Genomic DNA, 18,002 nt, shown 5'->3' with positions numbered 1-18,002 from the left:
TAAGTTTATATTTTTTGGGGGGGCGCCTAGGGGTGCTGTGGAAAAATTCTGATACTCTAGGGTGCCGTGATTCGAAAAAGACTGGGAACCCCTGGTTTAGGGTATGATTGAACAGCAAGCAGTCTCATTAACTAAGCAATGTGTTCCTTCAAATTTCCCTAGTGCAGGTAAATCCAAATTTTTTTCTAAGACTTGTTGGGGGGGGGGGGGGGGGGGTAAATATTTACACGCAATATATTGCAGTATTTGCAGAAGACGAGAATAGTGTTTTTGTTAACATGCATAAGAAATGTTATAGTTTATTTATTTTTCATGAAAATAGTTTTACTTTTCAACCGAGGAGCCGCGTCTGGAGTGCTGACATTATTATCTGAAAGTTCAAGCTTGGTCTACCGTATGATGTTGCACAGTGGCTCACCGACATTGGGAAGTTAGAGCAGTCTTCGTGTTTGCTTGTTCTATGATCATTATGATGTCTTAATGGTTTATTTATCTAAGTACATCCAGTGTGTTAGCAACAGACAGGGAGCAAATCTTTAAACTGTATGTTACTTGGAACAGCCAATGGGGTTTTCTCCTGTCCACTGTCTTCTAGAAAGAAACAGAGCATTGATTTATTTTGCAGTTATTTCTACAATGTGGATCTGTTAACTGCCAAGTTGCTTAACAAACAATACAAGTTGTCAAATTAGTTGGTAAATTAAAATAAAGTGGAAAGGTATCTCAGCAGAGGCAGAACTCTGGGAGGCAATGGAGTCATTTCCCGCAGGGCATATTCTGTTACGCTTTACAATAGGAGACAGTGATACAACAAACTGGGTATTTACAGACAGTCACAGGTAGGAGGGCCCTGCTCGCAAGCTTACAATATATGCACAGCCTTCCCTTATCCAACCAGGTTCCACAACCACTACACACTTGTAGCCTAGCCAGTGAAACCTACTTTCTTGTTTTCCTTTGTATCTCCTCTTCCAGGTGACAGTATCCCTATGGCAATAGTGTATTTTCACTATTCACTGTCATAGTAAACAAAAACAAAAATTGCAGTACATTTAAAACCATTTTATGTCTCAAATTTCAAGCCCCCATATGACTCTGTATACCATTCCAATCCACATTCCCCTCTACATGCCATCGGACCTACAACATGCCCCTTGTTTGTTATCAAACCCCTCCACAGGGTCTCTTATTTCCCACTCCATTTGTAAATAAAAAATAATAATAATAATCCATGCATCCCCAGCAAAACACCTAAATAAAAGTAAATAAATAACAGTTTAGGGTATGATTGGACAGCATGCAGTCTCATGTAATCTAAGCAATGTGGGGGAAACTTACTAAAGGAAATTTGTAAAAAAAATAGGTGTATTTGTATCCAGAAATACACTTATTTTTGACATTTACTATCCCGAAAATATGGCAATTCGTATTCGTATTAATAGCACATCAATACGACTACGAATTGCCGTATTTTTGGGATAGTAAATATCAAAAATAAGTGTATTTCTGGATACAAATACACCTATTTTTTTTTACAAATTACCTTTAGTAAATTTCCCCTGTGTTCCTTTAAACTTCCCCAATGCAGGTGAAAATTTTTTTCTAGGACTTGTTGGGGGGATAAGGATTTACACGCAATATGATATTACAGTATTTGCAGAAGACGAGAATAGTGTTTTTGTTAACATGCATAAGAAATGTTATAGTTTATTTATTTTTCATGAAATAAATGAAAATAGTTTTACTTTTCTACTGAGGAGCCGCGTCTGGATTGCTGACATTATTATCTTAAAGTTCAAGCTTGGTCTACCGTATGATGTTGCACAGTGGCTCACCGACATTGGAATGTTAGAGCAGTCTTCGTGTTTGCTTGTTCTATGATCATTATGATGTCTTAATGGTTTATTTATCTAAGTACATCCAGTGTGTTAGCAACAGACAGGGAGCAAATCTTTAAACTGTATGTTACTTGGAACAGCCAATGGGGTTTTCTCCTGTCCACTGTCTCCTAGAAAGAGACAGAACATTGATTTATTTTGCAGTTATTTCTACAATGTGGATCTGTTAACTGCCAAGAAGCAATGCTGCTTAACAAATAATACAAGTTGTCAAATTAATTGGTAAATTAAAATAAAGTGGAAAGGTATCTCAGCAGAGGCAGAATTCTGGGAGGCAATGGAGTCATCTCCTGCAGGGCTCCAGCTCCCAAAGGGGCACCTCTCCTCCCCTGCGAGTTTAATTAAAACAGTTAATTGAAAGCCGTTGATATCGCTTCTGTGGCTGAGTTCTGAAATAAATATGTGTTCTGTCTTTCTAGATAGATAGATAGATAGATAGATAGATAGATAGATAGATAGAAGGAGGGGCAACTATATATATCTTGACTCCGGGTCACTTGGATAAACTTACGCCATTGGATCTCAGCTTACCATCCCCACTGCCACTGCGAACCCCCCGATGGCGGAGGTTTGTGAATGGGCAAATATACACATGTGCAAACCCTAGGACCAAATGCCTTCGGCAAGTTTCACATTTGCTGGTGCATTCACAACAGGTTGGACAGGAAGGAGGCGGGGATGAGCCGGATGCAGGGGACCTCCCAGCATTTTGTGGGACTGCCCACAAAAACTGTGGGCTTGCCCATGGAAATGCTGGGTGTACCCCTGCGAACATAGCTGTACTCATGCATTCTTGGGGTGGGCGGGTGGCATCACATGACATCAGCACCCACCCCCAATTTGGCGGATAATATACATCTAAAAAGTACAGACTTATTTTTCAGAGCGAAGGCTGGAAAAAAATCATTTGATGGTGAACTAACATCAAATGATTTTTCCTACGTGCGTCCCCCATGCGATCGGTTGTGTAAGGGTACACATCGGCTCGCATTGCTTGCAGCCCAGTGAGCAGGTCTGAATTAGACCCTTAGTGCTGGACTGTCAGACTATCACTAAACCTATTCTAGGATTCATGGGAGATGCAGCGAACCTTCTAAAGCATGGGTCCTCAAACTGCGGCCCTCCAGATGTGGTGAAACTACAATTCCCAGCATGCCTTGCCACAGTTTTAACACTCCCTTATAGGAAAACTGTGGCAAGGCATGCTGGGATTTGTAGTTTCACCACATCTGGAGGGCCGCAGTTTGAGGACCCATGTTCTAAAGAGTACAAATCAGATTGTGGCTGTCATTTATCAAATGTATGTTACAAATATTAGCTAGAATCGGATATGGGCAACTGCCTGACCTGCTCTTTAGAAAATTTCATCTGACAGCATAATAGGTATATAATATTTATTTATTTACAGTTTCTTATATAGCGCAGCATATTCTGTTACGCTTTACAATAGGAGACAGTGATACAACAAACTGGGTATTTACAGACAGTCACAGGTAGGAGGGCCCTGCTCGCAAGCTTACAATATATGCACAGCCTTCCCTTATCCAACCAGGTTCCACAACCCCTACACACTTCTAGCCTAGCCAGTGAAACCTACTTTCTCGTCTTCCTTTGTATCTCCTCTTCCAGGTGACAGTATCCCTATGGCAATAGTGTATTTTCATTAGGTGAAGGGTCATAGTAAACAAAAACAAAACCTGCAGTACATTTAAAACCATTTTATGTCTCAAATTTCAAGCCCCCATATGACTCTGTATGCCATTCCAATCCACATTCCCCTCTACATGCCATCGGACCTACAGCATGCCCCTTATTTGTTATCAAACCCCTCCACAGGGTCTCTTATTTCCCACTCCATTTGTAAAAAAAATAATAATAATCCATGCATCCCCAGCAAAACACCTAAATAAAAGTAAATAAATAAATAAATAACAGTTTAGGGTATGATTGGATAGCATGCAGTCTCATGTAATCTAAGCAATGTGGGGGAAACTTACTAAAGGAAATTTGTAAAAAAATAGGTGTATTTGTATCCAGAAATACACTTATTTTTGACATTTAAATACGAATACGAATGCCGTATTTTTGGGATAGTAAATGTAAAAAATAAGTGTATTTCTGGATACAAATGCACCTGTATTTTTTTACAAATTACCTTTAGTAAATTTCCCCCTGTGTTCCTTTAAACTTCCCCAATGCAGGTGAAAATTCTTTTCTAGGACTTGTTGGGGGGATAAATATTTACACGCAATATGATATTACAGTATTTGCAGAAGACGAGAATAGTGTTTTTGTTAACATGCATAAGAAATGTTATAGTTTATTTATTTTTAAATAAATGAAAATAGTTTTACTTTTCAACTTAGGAGCCGCGTCTGGAGTGCTGACATTCTTATCTTAAAGTTCAAGCTTGGTCTACCATATGATGTTGCACAGTGGCTCACCGACATTGGGAAGTTAGAGCAGTCTTTGTGCTTGCTTGTTCTATGATGTCTTAATGGTTTATTTATCCAGTGTGTTAGCAACAGACAGGGAGCAAATCTTTGAACTGTATGTTCCATGTAACAGCCAATGGGGTTTCTTCTGTCCACTGTCTCAGTGACGTGCGGTGAGGTTAGAGGTTGGTGAGGCATTAGCTTGGTGGAGTCAACGCCAACCGGCTCTGTGGGGAGCGCTGGGTCTGGGTTGCTTATGCGCTGACAGGCAGGTGTGGGAGCTGCCACCTTCATAAGCAGCAGAGACCCTCAGAGCAGCTCTTGCCTGTCAAGGCAGAAGCAACCAGGACCCAGCGCTCCCCACAGGGCCTGTTGGTGCTGGCTCCACGAAGCCGCAACCTATGCTGCTGAGCGGCTCATACAAACGCTGATGGTCATTTGAAATATGGCACAGGGTAGTGAGCCAATTGGAGCTGATGGTCCGGCAGAGGTCCGCTAACTGCGGCTTCCGGTCCGTGAGCTCTGATAGGCTGGTGGGCAGGAGCCATTTTTCAAATGTCTGTCGGTGCTGGCTTGAGCCCCTCAGCAGCATAGGAGCTGAGAGTACACCACACAGAGCTCTAGGCTGCAGCCTGCCTGTTCATCCTATTGGTATATCAGGCCCTGGTCCCCTCACTGTAGTTTAATTATTATATATCAGCCCCCTCCCTGTAGTATACTCAACAGCCCCCACCTTTTAGTTGTATTAATATTAACAGCCCCCTCACCCATACTATTATTAATAATAACAGACCCCATGTCCTCTAATTAAAATGTCTGCCCCCCCCCTATTAATATAAACAGCCCCCTCCCCCATAGTATTATTAATACCAATAGCCCCCATGTCTGCACCCACCCCCCCCCCCCCTTATATATAGCATACTTACAGGCTATACTTACAGGATACATAGACCCTGCTGAACCACGCAGCTGGCGGAGCAGGGAGGATGCAGCATGGGACCACAGAGCTCGGACTCGTCTCCTAGCATCAGCAGGCACCAGCAGTAGTGTGAAGACACACAGGGCTCCCTTCCTCTGACATGTAACCGCACAGCAATCCGCGGCAGCAGCTCCAGATCCCCGTGCGCACCCACTTCAGCATCTGCGACAATCAGCCTCTGGAGATCTGGAGCTGCTGCCGCGGATTGCTGAAGTGGGTGCGCACGGGGATCTGGAGCTGCTGCCACGGATTGCTGTCCTGAGAGCCGCCCGATCCCCGCTGTTATATATCAGAGGAAGGGAGCCCTGTGTGCTGGCGCCTGCTGATGCTGATGCATACCCCACCCTGTCAACGGGCTTGGTGCTGCGGATCGGATCCACAACAGAGATCCGATCCGTCACACCTCCTCTGCCCGCACAGCAGTCCGTCCGCCGCCGCGTTTCCCCCTGCAGGCCCCCGCACCCACGCTGCCGCACTTTAAGTAAAAAAAAAAAATGAAATGACAACATACGGTGAGGAGCAAGCAGCTTGAACTGGTGCCCGGCCGACAGGAGCAAATAGCAGACCACCGCCTGTAGAAACGGCACATGTAGAGGTGCCTCAGTGACAGCCAGGGACGTGCTTTCTGCCTATATGAAAGCACGCCCTTGTCACTGAGGCAGATGTGATTGCCCAATCACATCTGCCTCAGCGACAGGGGCGTACTTTCATATACGCAGAAAGCACGTCCCTGTCACTGAGGCACCTCTACAGGTGCCGTATCTACAGCTTTTTTGAATGGGCTTTTACAGCCCGGTGATCAGACCCGCCCGCTGCCCGCCTCCTGTTTCAGGACCCTTAACATTGTCGGCGGGAGGCACCGCTCTTGGTGCCTCCTAAGTCAGTAAAAAAATAAAAGGGGTTGAAAATGTTAATAATAAAAAAAATACACTTATGACATAATAAATGAATAAAAAGTTTTTGCTTTGTATTATTTGATTATTTTGCTCATTAATGACAGGGGAGGCACTGCCTCCCCTGCCTCCCCTGACTGCACGTCCCTGCACTGTCTACTAGAAAGAGACAGAACATTGATTTATTTTGCAGTTATTTCTACAATGTGGATCTGTTAACTGCCAAGCAATGCTGCTTAACAAACAATACAAGTTGTCAAATTAGTTGGTAAATTAAAATAAAGTGGAAAGGTATCTCAGCAGAGGCAGAACTCTGGGAGGCAATGGAGTCATTTCCCGCAGGGCTCCAGCTCCCAAAGGGGCACCTCTCCTCCCCTGCGAGTTTAATTAAAACAGTTAATTGAAAGCCGTTGATATCGCTTCTGTGGCTGAGTTCTGAAATAAATATGTGTTCTGTCTGTCTCTCTTTCTAGATCGATAGATAGATAGATAGATAGATAGAAGGGGAGGGCAACTATATATATATATATATAAACATATAGCAGGCGGCGGCACTCGTGTGATATTTGAATATCACACTGCGTCTTTGCTTCTTTTTTATCCGAGTTTATGGAGTGCCAACAACCACCTCCCGTCTACATTTTATATATATATATATATATATATATATATATATATATATATATATATATGTATATATATATATATATATCACAGAAACACTGGTGCGCAAGTCCTTTCTTCTTATGAGGAACTAACAAGTCCCAATGAAAACGTAAATGCAATTATCTTGAACCGGCAGCTCCCGCAATCACCCTCACAGAGCACCTGGATGCACAGGTCACAATTTCTAGAAAAACACAAAAGCGGAGCGCTCCATTGTGCAAGTATTGTTTTAATGTTTAAAAGTAGTAATAAAAATCCAATGTAAGTAGTAATAAAATCCAATGTAAAATACAGGTGGATCACGTACCACAGACGGCGGTTTCACCACTGCTGATGTATAGCGCATAGATGAGCCTCAGGCGGCACGTAGGAGAGGTTACACTCTTTCAGAGGGCTCTGAGGAAGTCTGTGTGACGAAACGCGTTGAGGCGTGGCCTGGCATTGATCTTTCCTGAAAGAGTGTAACCGCTCTGACCGTGCCGCCTGAGGATCATCTATGCTATATACATCAGCGGTGTGTGAAACCGCCGTCTGTGGTACGTGATCCACCTGTATTTTACATTGGATTTTATTACTACTTTTAAACATTAAAACAATACTTGCACTATAGAGCGCTCTGCTTTTGTGTTTTTCTAGATTATATATATATATATAATACAATATCTCTAAAATTGCGCTTCTATAACCTTATGGTCGCTAGTTAGACACTTAGATTCCCTACCAGCAGGAACCAACACATTTTTACAACTAACAGTAGTGTCCTCAGCGCCCTATATATAATATGTAATGTCCATTTTTAAAAATATAATTTATAATAAATGAAGAAAGAAAACGCTTGTAGCTCCTGATTTTCTGGAATGACTCTCCTTTTATTTTGATCAACACCCAACGCGTTTTGTTCCGGTTAGGAACTTCATCAGGTTTTTTTTTGATCTATGAAATAACATAAATCAATATAAACATTGACATTACATACATTAACAAATATTGACAATTTACATACATAGAATAATCTTTAAAGTACATAAAAATAAATCTGTTAAAAAATAATAATATATGTGGATAATTATATATATAAAATATATTGAATAAATATCAATTTCATATTAAATATGTAAAAAAAACTTGAACAGAGTTTGATGGAGGGAATGTAACTCTTCAGGTTTGAGAACACTTATTAAGGGGATGTGAATATGTATTCCTAGGTTTACATACCTTGAGGATATTAGTGTCTCCTATCACAAGAGATATATCAATGTTGTTGTTCGATAGTAAAAGGAGAGACTCCTTAAAGAGACAGAATTTTTGTCTATAATAGAGTTTTTGCCACACGAGTGGTCTTGAATAGGTCCTCTAGTGCAAAAGGAGATAATTGATCTTAATTCTAATAAATTCGTTAGGGCAATGTTAATTAATTATTCATGTAATTTGATGGTAACATACCTATAAATCAGGCATGGGTTAAGACTTTCACGTCAAATAATCCAATTTGTACCCGTACACAGTCAGGATAAAATTCCTAAGAGAGAACATTTGCCGGTAATTGTGTATTTTGGCGGCGCCCGATTTGTGCATCGTACGATGATCGTATCGCATCGCATGCCATGTACCCGATGGCATGCGATGCGACGCGATTTTTACACCCTATACGATGAAAAATCGTATAAGCACCCTAAAGGGTGCTTTTGAGCACCCTAATGGGTGCTTACAATGTTAAATGCACCCCCACGCCACCCCCCCCACTGTAAACGTGAACCCGAAGCGTGGCGAGCGCAGCGAGCCTGCGAGGGGCAGCGGTACACGTCCTACGACCTTTTCATACCCCCACTATCCACGTCGGCGTGGAGTTGAGAATAGATTAGTGTGGCGAGCGCAGCGAGCCACCGAGCCCGAAGCGTGGCGAGCGCAGCGAGCCCCGCGTGGGGACGCGGATACCTTCACAGGTAAACGCGTCCCTTCGCGGGCTTCACAGGTATACGCGTCCCCTCGCGGGGCTCGCTGCGCTCGCCACGCTTCGGGCTCGGTGGCTCGCTGCGCTCGCCACACTAATCTATTCTCAACTCCACGCCGACGTGGATAGTGGGGGTATGAAAAGGTCGTAGGACGCGTACCGCCGCCCCTCGCGGCCTCGCTGCGCTCGCCACGCTTCGGGTTCACGTTTATAGTGGGGGGGTGGAGTGGGGGTGCATTTAACATTGTAAGCACCCATTAGGGTGCTTAACATTGTATAAGCACCCATTAGGGTGCTTATACAATGTTTAATCGCATCGCATCGTATGGCATTGTATGCCATGTACAATGGCATACAATTTGAAAATTGTATGCCATCGTACACTAACCACCGAAATTGCGTCGCATCGCATACCATCGCATGCGTTATGGTATGCGATGCGATGGGCGCCGCCAAAATACACAAGTACCCATTTGCCAATAGTTACAATCATTATTACCATAATTGAGGTCATCTTAAAAAACCTTTTCAAAAAGACCTTTTCAAAAATAGGTACTCACCACCACTATGTGTGTATGTGTTAGCTCCTTGGAGTCCAGTCAGCAAGTGAAGTCCTGCTGTGCTGGGTGGCCACATATATAGGGCTTATGTGATGACACCACTTCCTGTGTCAATAATTATTTTATATGCTTCTTAAAGTGTTAATAATTGTTAAATACCCAGTGACACATAGTAAAATGATGTAGAATATACGTGTTTTCTAAACATTACCTTGGGATGGTATAATATGTGATATTTGAGACAATTGCCCCATAATGCATTGCGTTAATTTTTACGTTTTTAGCAGAAACGAGGGGGTATTTACACATTTATTTATATATATATATATATATATATATATATATATATATATATATCTTGCCTCAGGGTCACTTGAATGAACGTACACCACTGGATATCAGCTTACCATCCCCACTGCCACTGGCAAGCAAAGGACACAGGAGAGGGTGGAAAAGACAGTCAATGATCAGGCTTTGAAAAGGCAAAGTCAACATGGGCAGTGGTCCTGGGGAAGTGGGGACCCCCCCCAAAGAAGGGGTCCCCCTCCCTCCAGAACTTAGCTGCCCATGTAGAACCCCGGGGCTGTCCTTGATGCCCCTGGGTGTTTGTTTTCCGGTCAGAGGGATGAATGCTTTGGCCCCCCCCGGCTTGAATGCTTTGGCCCCCCCGACTTGTATAAAAAGTCTCCCCCCTGGCTGTGGCATTACCCTGCTGGCTGGTTGGGCCCGGTGCTGGTTCTTGAAATACGGGGGACCCCTAGTCATTTTGTCCCCCTGTATTTTGGGAACCAGCCCCGGCCTGTGAGCCTGGTGCTGGTTTTGTAAAATCAAGGGAACCCCAACTTGTTTTGTCCCTGTGATTTTATGAAAGCAGGACCAGCTCTTTGAGCCTGGGGCTGGTTATGATAAAGAGTGGGGACCCCACGCCGTTTTTTTTTTTTTTTACATAAAATTGCAAGTTTAAAAATGCACACATTTCCAAGTCTAAAAATCTCACTAAATCGCACCATATTGCACTTTTTTTGCCACAAATTCGCATCTTATTACATATGCGAAATTGCAGCGAAATTTGCGTTTTTCAAAGGTGCGATTTGGTGCGATTTTTAAACATGTCCAAAAATCGCCACCTATTACATTTCGCCCTATGGGTTGATTCGGTTTAACTCGTAAAATCAAACTCATTCTTTCCTGGACAAAACCATGGGCCTTATTCTAGTTCACTCTTTCTGACAAAATCCTTCTTAAATGGACAAAACCATGTGCACTGCAGGGGGGCAGATGTAACCTGTGCAGAGATAGTTAGATTTGGGTGAGTTATTTTGTTTCTGTGCAGGGTAAATACTGGCTGCTTTATTTTTACACTGCAATATAGATATCAGCTTGAAGTACAAACCCCACCCAAATCTAACTATCTCTGTACATGTTACATTTCAAATCAAATTTATTTGTCACATACAAAGTCATACATAGTACAATATGTAGTGAAATGCTTATACAACTGTCCTACATTATGTTAGGGTAGTTAGGGTATTTGCCCCACCTGCCGTGCACATGGTTTTGTCCATTAAAGAATGAGTTTGCTTTTTCAAATGAACCAGAATCAGGCCCTATGAACAGACCAATTACTTAACCAGTTGGGTTAATTTATTGAAAGATACAGATAGAGCGCCTCTCGCTTTTACAGGGGATGGCAGAAGATTCGCCATCCACCATCCCCTGCCAGCCGCCGTAAGGTGATGCGCTCTCACGAGATTCGCGCACGTCGCCTTATAACGGGGCTCCCCCCGGGTCCCCGCCGCCTCGCCGCCCACCCCCCCTAACCCTGTCAGTCTCCCTGAAGCGGAGATGGACAGGGTTCCCATCCCCCCCGCCGACGGGAAACTGAGACGCGCGTGCGTGTGAGATGTGTGTCAGATGGGGCGCCTCTCCGCCAGATTCTGGCGCAGCGCCAGCAAAAATGAGAGGCGCTCCATCTGTAGCATGTACACAGTGGCGGAACTTGTGGGTGGTGAGCTCAGGTGCAAAATTATAATTTGGGCCCCCCTTCTCCACCTCAACCTAGTTGGTGACAGGGAGAGCCAGGTGGAGGCAGAGTGGGGACAGGGCAGCAGTGGGCCCCTTAGTCCTCAGAGGCCCCAGTGCACCGCACCAATGGTAGTTCTGCCTCTGCATGCAAAGTTGTACTCACTGTTACGTGTACACTGGAGAGGTAGAGCAACTTAAGTATAGTGGAGTTTTTCATATGTCTAACCAGCCAGGGAGTATATAACTGAGTAGCAGGGTTGGGATGCTGGAACAGCTTCCAATGCAGGTATTTACCAGGTCTCTCAAAGCAGCTTCTGTCTCTCACCATATCACACTACAGTGTCAAGGTGGTTCCTGCACATGCTCAGTAGCAATCTCAGTGGCCATCTTGGGATAGGGCACGAAGTCTCCCTGGAGAACAGGAGGACTGAAGTCAGCGCAGAGCATCTCCTCAAAGTTAACTGGTTGCCCATGACTTGTCTAACCAGTTATAAACAGCTCCTTTAATACATGGCAAAATTCTAAGAGAATCTGTTTCTATTCCTATGAGACGTCCCTTTGCTCAGTAAACACAGATAACACATCTTTTTGATAATCTTTATTTGAGTTTTTAATACATAGACGGATTTCATTTGCATAACAACCAGTGTGACATTTACAGAGTATCTGGTGGCATATGGTGAGACTGACATGAATTTAATCTCAGACATTGCAAATACACAATAAATGATGTTCTCTCACCGTGTTCATCAAGTGGATCAGGAATAAAAAATATTAATATTTTAATCAGTTTGTCTCATACCCTGAGAGAGAACAAGCTGTGTGCTGTAAGGCAGCGATGTTCAGCATAACTCTGGATCTAATTATGGATTAACGATAACAATATGATAACTTTGACATTATAAAAACATAACAATGACATGGTCTAAACCAGGGGTCGGGAACTTTTTTTTAACCTTTTACCCCAAAATATATTTAGATTTTCCGACGTTACCCCTTTGATTTGAAAAGAAGGAAATCATCTAATTGTAATACACACTGTACCCCCAGAAATTTATGATATATCCTGCTATTACCGTATACAGCCTGATATTGATGATGACCATGTATGGCTGTGTGTGTGGTACATAATTTGTATACACACACGGAATATATACATGGTCATCATCATCATCATCAATGGCTGCCAGGCTGTGTGTGTGGTATGGCCATTGATAATGTGGCGTCCAGGCAGCTATTAGTGTCCGAAGAGCAGTGGCGTAACTATGGTGTGTCAGCCCCAGCTGTGGCTTGGGGGAGCCAGCGGTCTCAGGGCGCACTGAAAAATACCTGCTGTCCTATATGATTACACAGTTTGCTGTCACTCAGTAGTAGTGGGCTGCGGTGGCTGTGTACTGCAGCTGCGTACCGTAGGTGACAGTATAGCTCATATTCCTTGCCGCCCCCTTCACAGTCTCCTTGCCTCCTCTGCGCCTGGGGGCGGCCGGTGTCATTACCCACCGGTAAGTATCCCTGGTGGGTCCTTGGAAGCTGAGGCTGGTGACAGAAGGCTACAGTATGTCAATGGATGGGATGTCCTCCCTGTTACACGCGCACGTCACTCCTGGGGAGCTGCACATGGTGGTGTGGTGGTGCACAGTGGCCCACAGGTAACCAGTCTGCCCCATTGTCATGTTTTACTAAAGAGGGGGGGGGGGGGGCACAAATTTTTTGGCAGGGGTTAGCTAAATTTATAGTTACTCAACTGCAGAAGAGAATAGATGACCAAGCGCAGATGTATATACTCTGAATCTGCTGCTGTCCTTTAATAAGGGAGTACTCCACCCTTTCGGAAAAAAAAAAGACAAAAAAAAAGAACAGCTCCAATCCAGAGATATGTGAAAAATTTATCTGGGAACGGATACCAGGAGTGTGTAAAGAAACCTTTATAGGCACAAAGGGCTTGGAAGACAGGTGAGTTTAAAGAGGCTGTTCACCTACTGAGATGCTGTACGGTGACAATATTATTTGACCTGTTCTCCATTGTCTTATCTCTACCCTGTGTGTGGTCATTATCTGTGGAGTTCATCCATCGGATGAGGAGAATATTACAAGTATATTCACATCTAAGACAGTGCAACAGAGTTTACCGATTTCTGTATATTACATGCTAATTTGACTACTTGCTACTGTGCATGCACAAAGAATTCATAAAACCCCCATCTGTCTAGATTAGAACAACGATGCCATTGCAGACAAAACTCCAGAAGTTTCAGAATTCGAAGGGCAAAGCTATGGGTGAACCTTAACAGTGACTGGGAGACAGGTTGAAGTGAATGCAAAAAAAGAAAAAAAGAATCTCACGGGCTTGTTATTGGAGAGTTGCAGGCGTTCCCAGACACATAGGGCCTAATTCGATATTATTGAAAAATTGTGCATGCGCAGGACCTGTACTGCGCATGTGGATAATGGGTCATGCGATCGCAGTACAGTTTAGCGAACACCTCTGCTTGATTGACAGGCAAATGCGTCAGGGGGAAGGAGAGGGAGTGGTCAGTCGGCGTTCAGGAAAATGCATTTTCCTGGTCCTCATCTACCCCCTGCAAGTCAGAGTAAGGTTACAATCTTCCTCTAGAATTGGGATCATATCACAGTTTTATCAATCGCAAATGCAGGTAGGAGGTGGTATGCAGGCAGGGGGTGGTATGCAGACAGGGGGTGGTATGCAGGTAGGGGGTGGTATGCAGGCAGGGGGTGGTATGCAGGCGGGTGGTATGCAGCCAAGAGGTGGTATGCAGGCAGGGGGTGGTATGCAGGAAGGGGGTGGTATGCAGGCAGGGGGTGGTATGCAGGTAGGGGGTTGTATGCAGGCAGGGGGAGGTGGTATGCAGGTTGGGGGTGGTATGCAGGTCGAGGGTTGTATGCAGGCAGGGGGTGATATGCAGGCAGGGGGTGGTATGCAGCCAGGAGGTGGTATGCAGGAAGGGGGTGGTATGCAGGCAGGGGGTGGTATGCAGCCAGGAGGTGGTATGCAGGTAGGGGGTGGTATGCAGTGCAGGCAGGAGGTGGTATGCAGGAAGGGGGAGGTATGCTGGAAGGGGGTGGTATGTAGGCAGGAGGTGATATGCAGGCAGGGGGTGGTATGCAGGCAGGTGGTGGTATGCAGGCAGGGGGTGGTATGCAGCCAAGAGGTGGTATGCAGGTAGGGGGTTGTATGCAGGCAGGGGGAGGCGGTATGCAGGTAGGAGGTGGTATGCAGGTAGGAGGTGGTATGCAGGCAGGAGGTGATATGCAGGCAGGAGGTGATATGCAGGCAGGAGGTGATATGCAGGCAGGAGGTGATATGCAGGCTGGGGGTGATATGCAGGCAGGAGGTGGTATGCAGGTAGGGGGTGGTATGCAGGCAGGAGGTGGTATGCAGCCAGGAGGTGGTATGCAGGAAGGGGGAGGTATGCTGGAAGGGGGTGGTATGTAGGCAGGAGGTGATATGCAGGCAGGGGGTGGTATGCAGGCAGGGGGTGGTATGCAGGCAGGGGGTGGTATGCAGCCAAGAGGTGGTATGCAGGTAGGGGGTTGTATGCAGGCAGGGGGAGGTGGTATGCAGGCAGGGGGTGGTATGCAGGAAGGGGGTGGTATGCAGGCAGGAGGTGATATGCAGGCAGGGGGTGGTATGCAGGCAGGGGGTGGTATGCAGGAAGGGGGTGGTATGCAGGCAGGGGTGGTATGCAGGCAGGGAGTGGTATGCAGGCAGGGGTTGGGATGCATGCAGGAGGTGATATGCAGGCAGGAGGTGATATGCAGGCTGGGGGTGATATGAATTCAGGGGCTGTTATGCAGGTAGGAGGTGGTATGCAGGTAGGAGGTGGTATGCAGGCAGGAGGTGATATGCAGGCAGGAGGTGATATGCAGGCTGGGGGTGATATGAATTCAGGGGCTGTTATGCAGGTAGGAGGTGGTATGCAGGTAGGAGGTGGTATGCAGGCAGGTGGTGGTATGCATAAATCATGTTCAGATGGAGGAATTACACCTGCCATATGGTGGAAACAATAGGGGAATATGGTGGATAGTGTAGAACCATTGGTGGTGTTACAGCATGCATGGGCACTAAACGTGGATTTCTCAGGACTTGCACACTCAGGTGCTTGCTAATATAAAGAAGGAAGGTTAAAACTAGCATTTGCATTTTACAATTTTGCTGTCTCCTGCAGCAGGTTCTAGAGTAGATGTAGCAACGTCCAGTGAGCGCTGATTTATTTAGGCACTATATACAACCAGCAGTGTCTACAGCAGTGGTAGCCAACACCATTCCTCCAGAGTAACCAACAGTTCACATTTTCCAGACAACCTAGCTGCTGCACAGGTGCACTCATTACTCACTAACACATTTTAAAAGATCCACATGTGGAGCTAATTACTTCACTTGTGATTCTGATAGGAGATCTGGAAAACATTAACTGTTGGTAGCTCTTGAGGACTGGAGTTGGCTACCCCAGGTCTACAGCCTGCTTCGTCTTTGCATTTGATGAGCACACTGTTATGCAACAGTCCACATTATTCCACACAGTGCCACCAGTCCAAATCATGCCACAGTGCCCTAAGTAATATATGAGTTTGCTGTTTGTTTCATCCCTGAAGAACAGCCATAGAACCTGAGTTATTTTTTTTTTTTAAATGTCACTACTGTATTTCATATTCTGTCTCTTTAAATGGTCAGTGATGTAAAGGCATTACAATGCGATACATGTGCTAGTCAGAAAAAGCTGTATATTAGACTGTTATTGTCTAACAGGATGCCATGCTTGGCATGCGATGCAGGAGTCTGCCAGCCTTGGAATAAACAGCCTGCATGCCAGTCAGACAGAAAAAAAATGCTTTGATCCCCAGGCGTAGCAGATTCTTAAAATATGTATACCGTTCCTTGCATAAGTCTGATTGCCAGCGCCTTCCATGTGATCCGGTATCAGCAGTAAGAAGATGGGGACATTTCTTCCTAGCGAGTACTGTAGAAAGGAATAAAATAAATGATTCCATTGCTTAAATTTGGCAGAGGCAGAAATAGATACACATATATACCCATTACCCAGGAATGTACACACATAGGCCCTTATTCTGGTTGGTGCGGATATTCCCGCATTCTTACGGAGCGGTCCGCACGCCACGGTGTTCTGCCGCGTGCGGCCATCGTCCGTAGAAACGCCCACGGGTCCTCCGCATTCGGACGGACTCACTCTTTAAGAACAGGGCGTGTTTACGGACGACATACAAACCATGCGTGTGCGGGAGAAACACTCCGATTCTGCACGGTATTACAGAGTATTACAGAGTATGCTCGGGAATATCGCATCCGAACGGGAGCCAAGCGGTGCTACCGCACGTAAGCGGAGTATTTACGCCAAACAACCCACTATTATATATCTTCTGCAATACATCCCATGACCCACTTATTCAATTACCTATCCTCATAACAAACTTCTTATTTGGAATTGGAATCAATTAGATGCCAATATATCCTTACAAGCATGCCTAACACATGCATTGCACACATTAACCCTTACAGCAATTGAAGTGCAATGGTTTCAATTAAAGCACTGACAAGCGTCCTATTAGTGAGTAATGAGTAAAGGAGTCGATTCTATTGGGTTCAGGTGTTAATGCTTGTAGTCATTAGGCGTACGTTCGCCTACCGCATGAACGAGTGGTGTCCGCAAAGCAATAGTACACTTGTGGACACCGCACATTTCTTCCCTTTTTGATCGCGTGCATTCGGAGTGGTATCCGAATGTACGCCCCCCAACATAAGTGTACTCCCCCGTGTCCGCCCATGTTTCCGCCCCGTTTTGCCCACTTTGAAACTACGCCCATGTGTCATTCCGCATGACGCCCATAATACGCCCATATTTCCCGACTGATTGCGGGGAACAGTTTTGGACGGGATTTGGCCGAACTGGTACGGAGTCAAGGCGTGGCACATGCGCGTTGCGTTCTCCACGCATGCGCAGACGCCGAAAAGACGCGATCCGAAAGTATGCGGTAAAGTCCGCGTCAATCAGAATAAGGGCCATAGCACTGGGCACAGCATCCATGCCCATCTAATATACCTAATAGTTGCACATACTGTACAAGTAATTTGCTCTTTTTCTTGCAAAAAGCATCATTTTACATACGCAATTTTTAGGCCATGCCCCCTGAAGGCTAGGCCACACCCCAATATTTCCGGAACCTTGGGGCCTAACCGGCACATTATAACATTTTGGAGATATGTTTTTACGTGCCCGTGTGCACCAAAAAATCACCGTCACCATGAAAATTGCTAACATTGCTAATTCAAGAAAAACACACATGTGAGCATCTCATTGATACTGGTTCCTGGTGCAGGATTTTAAGATTTTTTTTTTTTTTTTTAATAATGTAATAAGTTATAACCCTAACTTTTAAAAGAGCCAATTAATGCTGCCACCAGGAGGAGCCACAGAGCACCAGAGGTGCAGTAGACAGAAAATAGTAAACGGTTGTTGTTGCACATGCAGAGGGCCTTATTTTGGTTCATTCTTTCTAACAAAATCCTTCTTAGATGGACAAAACCATGTGCACTGCAGGGGGGGCAGATGTAACATGT

At 44.9% G+C, this 18,002-nt stretch overlaps 1 long non-coding RNA gene across 4 annotated transcripts; it reads right to left on the bottom strand.

The window, feature by feature from the left end:
* Nucleotides 1-262: 262 nt before the first annotated feature.
* Nucleotides 263-5,927, bottom strand: LOC146072296 (uncharacterized). 4 transcript variants are annotated; one of them, XR_014473040.1, is made up of 4 exons: nucleotides 5,824-5,918; nucleotides 3,496-3,539; nucleotides 1,746-2,008; nucleotides 263-591 (listed from the first exon to the last, which is right to left on the bottom strand). It is a non-coding gene; the product is annotated as an uncharacterized LOC146072296 (long non-coding RNA). The 4 variants fall into 4 exon arrangements; XR_014473039.1 differs by lacking the exon at nucleotides 5,824-5,918 and adding an exon at nucleotides 5,260-5,437; XR_014473041.1 differs by lacking the exon at nucleotides 5,824-5,918 and adding an exon at nucleotides 5,273-5,437.
* Nucleotides 5,928-18,002: the final 12,075 nt, after the last annotated feature.

Source organism: Crinia signifera, chromosome 4 (genome assembly GCF_055691185.1).
Source record: "Crinia signifera chromosome 4, ASM5569118v1, whole genome shotgun sequence".
Classification (NCBI taxonomy): domain Eukaryota; kingdom Metazoa; phylum Chordata; class Amphibia; order Anura; family Myobatrachidae; genus Crinia; species Crinia signifera.
Note: the sequence above shows the minus strand (reverse complement) of the source record. Positions and strands in the feature narration are given on the sequence as shown.